This window comes from Danio rerio, chromosome 5, assembly GCF_052040795.2.
Source record: "Danio rerio strain M-AB ecotype USA chromosome 5, GRCz13ab, whole genome shotgun sequence".
NCBI lineage: Eukaryota > Metazoa > Chordata > Actinopteri > Cypriniformes > Danionidae > Danio > Danio rerio.
Window position 1 is genome coordinate 3,927,501 of NC_141025.1, and position 10,000 is coordinate 3,937,500.

General features: G+C 32.9%; 2 protein-coding genes and 1 long non-coding RNA gene across 39 annotated transcripts in view; 2 read left to right on the forward strand and 1 right to left on the reverse strand.

The window, feature by feature from the left end:
- The window catches only part of tspoap1 (TSPO associated protein 1), a 252,455-nt gene extending 247,784 nt beyond the window's left edge, over positions 1 to 4,671 (reverse strand). For all 36 annotated transcript variants that reach the window (XR_015490709.1, XR_015490708.1, XR_015490706.1 and 33 more), the window contains exon 1: positions 4,510 to 4,671. The gene's annotated coding sequence lies outside the window, so the exon portion shown is untranslated. The remainder of the gene's footprint in view (positions 1 to 4,509) is intronic.
- LOC147843792 (uncharacterized) overlaps positions 1 to 10,000 on the forward strand; it is a 1,319,745-nt gene that overhangs the window by 481,854 nt on the left and 827,891 nt on the right. The gene's annotated exons all lie outside the window — the stretch shown is intronic.
- Positions 9,478 to 10,000, forward strand: part of ssc4d (scavenger receptor cysteine rich family member with 4 domains) — a 63,517-nt gene continuing 62,994 nt past the window's right edge. For both annotated transcript variants that reach the window (XM_087253209.1, XM_087253211.1), the window contains exon 1: positions 9,478 to 9,815. The gene's annotated coding sequence lies outside the window, so the exon portion shown is untranslated. The remainder of the gene's footprint in view (positions 9,816 to 10,000) is intronic.

The following is a 10,000-nucleotide window of genomic DNA, read 5'->3' on the forward strand; positions in this document are numbered from 1 at the left end:
GGAATTATTGCACACAAATATTAAGTCATCACAGCATTAGTTAGATAGTTGTTTCTGGGTTTTGTTAGTCCCAATTTATGTTGTTTTCAAATACAATAAATCCCTTAATATACAACTTGTCAAATATATCATTCATTTTTGGTGGGTGCTCCTAAATATTTTCTGGTGCTCCTAAATATTTCAGATTGGGAGCACCGGTGCTACCAAGTAAGAAAGTTAATTTAGAGCCCTGTTATGTAACTGTGACATGACTCTATAATGGAAAATAAACAAGTGACAATCTTAGGCACACTGGAATGCGTGCATCAGCCTTAATTTTTGTGAACTAGTACAGTATAACTTCTTGCACGTTTCAGATGACAAATTGACATTACAGTTCCGCATGATAGAGTTAAGGGTGGACACACAGAGTTCAGGTTAGACTTGACAAAAAGCATGCTGCTGGGGTGAAAATCATGACAATGGCATGCACACAAAATCCAACTGAAAAGAGCGGAGATGACAAATGATCAGCATGCGGACAGAAAGAGAGTCACAGCTCAATTAAAGAAACTAGAGGTGCGTCCCAAATCACATACTTGTGCACTACTTCAGTGCTTCCCACACATACTACTTGGGCGAGCCACCCGGCTGCTTAAGTATATTTGGTGGGGACAAATAAATAATACTATTATTATCATTTTTTTATTATTAATATTTTTTTGTCAGTCCAAGAAAGCCAAACATTTTAAAGAAAGCATGGTGTTACTTTCGGGCAGAAGGAAAATTGAATTAGAGGCATTCCCATGTTTAACTCTTCTTTAAAAAGTCCAGAAAGATAAAGTGCTCTGATAAACAGTGTCAGCTTTGCACATGAGTTTGCAGTTCTGTCTTTATTTACATTGTCGTACTTTTCCCATGTGGGCAGTAGAGTGGAATCTGTGCAATATATTATGCAAATTAAATTAATTTTGATCAATAAAATTATTCTTAAAAGTCACATTATTATATATTTTATTTTATTTGCTGTGGAGAAAAGGTGTGTTTCAATCCAGCTACTGCAAGTATATTTATTAAAGATAATATGTGCTATTTATATTATTATAAAATGAATAAGGTTTTGTTTGGGTAATGTAATGTAATGTTTTTTATTTAGTGCCATGTCAGCAACCAAGGCTATCTTTATGGCAGGAATCTTTCAACAATAAATATTTTAAAATTTTAATAATAATAATAATAATTATTAATAATTTAATAATAATAATATTTTAATAATTTAAAAATCAACAAACAAAATAAAACATAAATTAAATGAGATTTTTTGTGTTAATACATGATAAAAATTCTAAAATATTTTCTGGTTTCACTTTGTCAAAAATTTCCTTAAAAGAGTTCATTTCATAAAAAGTCCTTCTGGAATCAGTAAAAGCAGGACAGTCCAGTAAAATATGTTTTACAGTAAGAGGAGTTTTGCAGCACAAACACTGTTTTGTTTGGGAGCATTGATACAGCCACAATCATCTTATGATAAGAACACAGATTAAATGGATCTGATCATGTAAATGTTTGCACTAACCATACTGCACATTTCTATTAACTTAATAATTTATAACTTTAGCCCCTTTCATACATACAGACCTTTCCGGAAAATTACCGGCAATTTTCCAGACGGGTATGTGTGAACAGGCCCTTTTTGAAAATACCGCTAAATTAGTTCTGGCTGTTTTCCTGGAAACAGAAGTTGTAACATTACCGGTAATTTGCCGGAATGCTGCGCTGTGTGAATGCAGAAGGAAGATTGCCGGAAAAAGCTTGTACACGTCTAGAATGTGCTAACGCGAGACGTCTACTTTAGCCAATCAGAACAGTCAGACCAATTCACATCCGCGCGGTTTATGAGAATAAAAATTAAATAATCAATGATAAGCCGCTGTTTGTTTACCTTCAAGCTTTGCGTGTGCCCGTGAGCGCCAGCACACACACATATCATGTACATCTCGACATGCGAATGTGTTTCTCTATATGTTTTCATCGAAGTTGTTCACAATACTGATCATCCACAGAGTTTGTGATGTAGTCAAATGCTTACAAATACAAGCGCAGCCAATTAGAGCTCATTTCTGGCTAATGATGTCAGAATTTACCAGTATTTTGGAATGGATGTGTGAACGCTGTTTTCCGTAAAAATTCCGTAACGTCCTCGCCTGTGTGAACAGCGCTTTTTAAAATTTACTTTACCAGTAAATTCAAAATAATCTTACATCAAAAGAAAAAACAAGATTAATTTGCTTACCCCATTGGCAGATTATTTTGCTTGAATTTTGCTTGATGCTTGACTACCTCCCAATATGTCACTGTCACTTTATCACAATTATCATGTTTACAAGTTCTTTTTGCACTATTCTGTTCTTTATCTGCACAACTCTGGTTTACTTTGCACTCATTTGCTACATGCCCTTAATGTCACTGTATTGTTTACAATTTTTATTACCTATGTATATTGTTTAGACCACATTTATGTGCAATGTATATACTGTAAATTTTCTTTTTCTTAAACTCTACTATTTTTTATATATACATTTTATATTAATGTTAAGCACCTTGGGTCTGAGAGTAACGCAATTTAGATTCTCTATATGTCTTGTACATGTGGCTGAATTGACAATAAAGCCGACTTTGACTTTGACTTGATTTAAGGAAAAACTCAATATTGGCATTTTATTTCTCAAAATAAGACAATATGTTTTGCTTGTCTAGAAAATGCTTCTTGATATAAATTGAGATATTTAGACTAGAAACAAGACAAAAAATCTAAGCAAGAAAAGCATGTTTTGCAGTGAATGCGGTCTGAGGAAAATGACCAAAAAGTTCTATTAAGTTCTTATTATATTCAAGCTAATGGTCTAATCCGATTCAATAATCTATGCTAAGCTAAGCTAATAGTGCTTCCACCAAACGCCGATATCAGCTGAATTTATTAACTCTAGAGAAGCTGTGAAACGAGGCAGTTTGTAAAGTAATATTTTCTGTCTTTTAGTAGATGTTTTATATGAGAGACTTGCGTTGTTTACCAAATGAAGTGGATCTAATTAAATTTGCATTGTAAACATTAAATAAAATTAAAGAGGTATTACTTTTCAGTTCATACATTAAGGATTTAGTTATGATACTCGCAAAATCATTTATGACCCCAACATTACCTAATATGACACCAACTTTACCTCACTCTACTGCAGGGGTGACCAATCCTGGTTCTGGAGGGCCGGTGTCCCTTTAGGGTTTAGCTCCAACTTGCCTCAACACACCTGCCTGGATGTTTCAAGTACACCTAGTAAGACCTTGATTAGCTTGTTCAGGTGTGTTTGATTAGGGTTGGAGCTAAAATCTGCAGGACACCGGCCCTCCAGGAACAAGTTTGGTGACCACTGCTCTACTGTATGTAATGTTATCACAGAAAGGTATTAAAAAAAAACTCTCGAAATCTGAAAACGTTACATGAACACTGCAAAAAAATTATTTTCTTGCTTAGATTTTTGTCAAGAAGCATTTTCTAGACAAGCAAAACCTATTGTCTTGTTTTGAGAAATAAAATGCCAATATTAAGTGAGTTTTTCCTTAAAACAAGCAAAATAATCTACCAATGGGGTAAGCAAATTAATCTTGTTTTTTCTTTCGACGTAAGATTATTTTGCTTACCCCATTGGTAGATTATTCTGCTTGTTTTAAGGAAAAAACTCACCTAATTTTGGCATATCATTTCTGAAAACAAGACAATATGTTTTGTTATTCAAGAAAATGCTTCTTGATTTAGGAATTTTTAGATATTTGGACTCGAAACAAGACAAAAAAATATAAGAAAAGCATTTTTTGTAGTGCAAAAGGTCTGATTTCACGACACAAACACAACGACACGCTGAAACTCAATGACACTGGCAATGATACAGGAACACAAATAAAAGCGATGATACACGATGACATCATGAGGTAAAGTTGGTTTATATTCGCACGTCCGTTCATTTTAATAGTCTCTGTATTCACCAAGCTAATTTGAACATTCGGACATTATATATGAAGTATGACTTCAAAACAACACAAGCACCATACTGACTGTAAACAATGCGGTACTTTGATAGTCATCGGCTGCTAATATGATTTGCCTATTTAGAATTAGCAAACAGTTATTTTCTGAAATTAAATAATTAAGGAGAATATCTGAATGTAAAAACCAGCTTTACCTCAATCATCTAATCTAACGTTACTGTATGCAATGTTATCACAGAAAGCATCAAGAACCTGCAGAGAAAACACGTTACATGCTGTCTGATTTCACGACAAACACAATATCGAGACACGCTGAAACTTAATGACTTAAACACCATGGCACTGAAACAAAAACACAGAAAAAGCGATGATACACGGTGATATGATACATCATGTGTGGCTAAAGGAGAGAGGCAGTGCTGGTTGTGTTGCAGTCAAGTCTGGAGAGCTGTGAGACTTTAATAATCGCCAGATAATAAACGCACTGACCTTCCTCCGCTTCAGAACTTCAGCATGTGCTTCATAGCTTTCTTTATTGCTGTGAAACACGCGTAAACACGCGGTAATCCTCTGCGAACCTCGTCAGCGCGGTGTTTGTCTTGCTTTAAACGCGTCTTAAAGCACCAGTTGCTTCAGAGCTCGACGCTCAATGTCCGGCTGCTGATCTGGACATCAGCGCTTCAGTGAGCAAACAGCGACCCCTGCTGGTATCAGCGAGACACTTCATCACAAATTACAAGTTGCAGAATTGCATATGCAACATTAATATATTGTATAATAATACATTATAAAATAATAACATGTCATATATATATATATATATATATATATATATATATATATATATATATATATATATATATATATATATATATATATATATATATATATATATATATATATATATATATACACACACACACACATATATACATATATATATACACATATATATAAAGAAGTAGAACCTGAAGTATTAATTTAATTAAGTACAAAACAAAGGCCAGGCTGCTTAAAATAAAAAGGTGAGATATAAAACACAACATATGTAGGATATGTTTTCAGAATCAAAATTTCAGTATCACAAATATATCAATATTAGTTATGTATATGCTCGAATGCTGCACTATCCTCCTTATAATCAACATTTTCTGATTTTGATTGTAATTTAATAATGTGCACATTTTAATGCTGCTTTGGAATGATAATTACGGTGAAAAGCGCTATACAAATAAACTCGAATTGAACTGCATGAAACAGAAAGGAAAGGAACTGAATGGAATGAAATAAAAAGTAATGAAGGGAATGGAGTTAAGTTGAATTGAGTAAAATGAAATGGAATGAGAGGAAAGGGATGAAACTGAATTGAATAAAATCAAATGAAATGAAATTAATAAATGAAATGGACGACACAGAAATTAAATGGAATACAAGGAAAGTAATGGAATTGAATCGAATGGAATCAAATGAAACAGAATTAAAAGAAAATGAAATCGAGGACAAAGAAATGAAATGGAATGAAAGGAAAGGAATGGAATTGAATGAACTGGATGGAGTTGAATTGAATGGAATCAAATGAAACCAAATTAAATGAAAGGACAAAGAAATGAAATGGAATGAAAGAAAAGCAATGGAATGAAACAATGAAATGAAATGAAAGGGAAGGGATGGAACAGAATAGAGTTGAGTTAAGTTGAATGGAGTAAAATGAAATAGAATGAAACTGGAATGGAATAAAAGGAAAGGAATGGAATTGAATTGAATGGAATGAAACAACGAAATGAAATGGAATGAAAGGAAAGGGATGAAATTGAATGGAGTTCAGTTAAGTTGAATGGAGTAACATGAAATGGAATGAAACAGGAATGGAATAAAAATAATGTAATAGAACTGAATGGAATAAAACAGAAAGCAAATAAATTAGAATGATTTGATTTGATTTTTGATTTGATTTATTTATTTTCGAACAAAGCTATCATATATAAAATGTCATTAACAAAAAGAAATACATTTCAACATGGTCGAAAATGGAGTGGGATGAAGCATAAGCTTAAGTGAATTGAAATGAATGAAAGTAAAGGGATGGAGTTGAATTGAATGGAATCACATGAAACAGAATTAAATCAAATGAAATGGAGGACAAAGAAATGAAATGAAAGGAATGGAATTGAATGGAATGAAATAAAAAAATGGAATGGAATGAAAGAGAAGGGATATAATTTAATTGAACGGAATGGAATTAAATGGAATAGAATGAAACAGAAAACAATTGAATTAAAAAAAGGAATTGAATTTAACTAAATAGAATAGAATTGAATGAAAGCTACATTAATGAATTGAAATGAAATGGAATGGAATTAAATGGAATGGAATGGGATTGAACTGAATGGAATATAATTAAATGTAATTTGATAAAACAGAAAGGAATGAAATGCAAAGAAATGGAATTGAATTAAAATAAATGTAATCCAATTCAATTCAATTCAGCTTTATTTGTATAGCTCTTTTACAATGTAGATTGTGTCAAAGCAGCTTCACATAAAAGGTCATAGTAAAATGAAATAGTGTAGCTTAGTTTTAAAGTTTAAATTCAGTTTAGCTCAGATCAGTGTGGTTAATAATCACTACTGAGAGTCCCCATAATTGAATGGAATGGGGTGACGCAGTGGCACAGTAGGTAGTGCTCTTGCCACACAGCAAGAAGGTTGCTGGTTCGAGCCTCGGTTGGGTCAGTTGGCATTTCTGTGTGGAGTTTGCATGTTCTCCCCGTGTTGGCGTGGGTTTCCTCCGATTGCTCCGGTTTCCCCCACAAGTCCGAAGACATGTGGTACAGGTGAATTGGGTAAGCTAAATTGTCAGTAGTGTATGTGTGGTTGTCACTCAGTGATGGGTTGCAGCTAGAAGGGCATCCGCTACTTAAAACATATGCTGGATAAGTTGGCGGTTCATTCAGCTGTGGCGACCCCAGATTAATGAAGGGACTAAGCTGAAAAGAAAATGAATAATTGATTGAATGAATAAATGAATGAATGAAAGAGAAATTTATTAATTGGAATGGGAATAAAGGAATTGAATAAAATTAAATAGTACGCCAAAGAATGGAATTGAATTAAATGAAATTGAATTGAATGAAACAAAGGAAATGGAATCGAATCAAATTTAATTAAATGGAATGAAGCAGGAAGGAATGAAATGGAATTAAATTTTATTTATTGGAATGGAATGAAATTGAATGAAAAAAAAGAATGAAAAGGAATTGAATTCAATTTAACGGAATGCAGTAAAATAGAATACAAGTAAACAGAGAAGAATGGAAATAAAATTGAATAGAATGAGCAGAGAGGAACGGAATGGAATTGAATAAAATGGAATGGAACAGAAAAGAATTGAAAGTTAAGGAATGTAACTGAATGAAACTGAAAAATCTTGAGTTAGATTCAAAGGCTGTCGGTCAAAGGTTGGTTGGGGTAAAGCGCTTCAGGAACACAGGGGCTCTATAGTGATTGTGGAAAGTGTCCAAACCTCAGCCGATCAAAGCCATTGAGTTGAACTTGTGTAGCAGCCGAGCACTATTGATCCAGCAGCACCAGCCTCTGCAGCAGTCTGAGCTCCACAACATTTAACCTGCTGAGAAACATTTCAAATGTCATCACTATATCTGATGGATGGCCATATCAGCACACTATAAACAGCTGAAGCCAAAATTGTTCAACATTAACATTTTTCAAATATTTACCAAGTGATGTTTAGTGGAGCAGGGGAATTTTCACGGTATTTGCTTTAACTTTTTTTATTTTCTGGGAAAGAAATTATTTATTTTAGTTTGGCTTAAATAAAATAACAAATTTATTTCCTTTGATCAGTTTTAAGGACAATATTTTTTATTAAACTAAATTAAATGGAATGAAACAAAGGAATCAAATGGAAAGGAAAATAATTTAATTTAATAAAATTGAACTGAATTGAATGGAAATTAATGAAACAAAGGAATTAAATGGAATGGAAAGGAATTAAATTGAATAATATTGAATGAAAAAAAAGAATTTAATGGAATTGAACAGAATAGAATGAAACTGTAAGAAATAGAATGGAATTAAATTGAATGGAATGAAACAGAAAGGAATGGAATATAATTCAATTGAATGGAATTTAATGGAATGCAAATTTTTCACAGCATTTCCTTTTTTCTTTTTCTTTTGGAAAGCAAATATTTTTTATTTTGGCTGGAAAAAAAAGCAGGCATTTATTTTAAACAATATTATTAGAATGAAATTACTAAAATTTTCATTATTGAAGGAAATAAAACAGAAATGAATAAAATTGAAAAGAAAAGAATTTAATTAAATGGAATTGAATTTAACTAATTTGAACAGAATGAATGGAATGAAAGGAATTAAATTGAGTTAAATTGAATTGAATGCAATGAAACAAAGGAACTAAATGGAATAGAAAGGACTTAAATTGAATAGTATAGAATTGAATGCAAAAAAATGAATTTAATAGAACTGAATAGAATGAAACCGAAAGAAATAGAATGGAATAATTTGAATGTAATGAAACAAAAAGAAATGAAATGGAATGGAATTGAATTGAATTAAATTGATTAGAATTAAATGGGAAAAAATAGTGGAATAGAATAGAATAGAATGAAACCGAAAGGAATGGAATTAAATTGAATGGAATGAAACAGACAGGAATGACATGAAACAGAAAGGAATAGAATTAAATTGAACAGAATTTAATGGAACGGAATGGAAATGAAACTTTTGACAGTATTTCTTTTTTCTTCTGGGAAAGAAATATTTTAATTGGTTCACATTCCAGTTCATTATTTTCTGTTTCGTTGCATTAAATTCCCATTAATTTAATTTAATTTAATTTAATTCCATTAATTTCAGTTTCATTCTATTCCACTCAATTCTATTAAATTCTATTCCTTTCCGTTCAATTTAATTCAGTATCATTCATTCATTTTCTTTTCGGCTTTGTTCTTTTATTAATCTGGGGTCGCCACAGCAGAATGAACCGGCAACTTATCCAGCAAATGTTTTACGCAGCAGATGCCCTTCCAGCTGCAAACCCATCACAGGGAAACACTCATAGACTCCTATTCTTACACACACATTCACTACGGACAACTTAGCTTACCCAATTCCCCTGTAGCACATAGCACCCGGAGGAAACCAACACTAGAGAACATGCAAACTCCACACAGTAATGGCAACTTACTCAGCAGTGACTCAAACCAGCAACCTTCTTGCTGTGAGGCTACAGTGCTACCCACTGAACCATCGCGCCGGCCCAAGCATATATCAAATATCTTTAATATAGATAGGTTTTATGTGCAGGATTGAAACAGGGATGTGTATGTGAGTGTTGAGGATGAAGCGCAGCTGAAACCAGAGCTGCTGTGAAGGGCTGGTTTTCAGTCTGTCCTCCACCCTCTCTCTTTCTCTCATTCACATAAAGCAGGACGAGGTGTCATGGTATTAACATACAATGCTCCCGGGCTGTTTTTTTTTCTTACATCATACCTATTAGAGGTTCAGGTTTTTATAGACACACAACATCAGTGAGATGAAAGACCTCGTGGCTCTTCAGTCGGATCAACACTTTTTGTATGTTTTTTCCAAAGTCAAGTTTTCGCTCTGAGAGTTGGAGAAGCATCTTGGGAGCTACAAGTTATTCGAACACACTGGATTGCTGTCGTTGAGGGAAATATATTTTTTGTTGTTGTTGTTGGGAAAACTTTTGTACTTTTCTCGTGTGTGAAGAAAAATCCTTTCCCATCAAAGGTACGTCTAATATTCTTACTGCGGGGGATTAAATCACACACAAAATGTCGTTAGAAATTATGTTTACTTTAAAATAACTTAAAAATATATTTATGCAAAATAAAAATATATTAAATGTAAAAAACATTAACATAGAGAAGATTTATTCAACACATTTCTAATCATAATAGTTTTGATAAGTCATC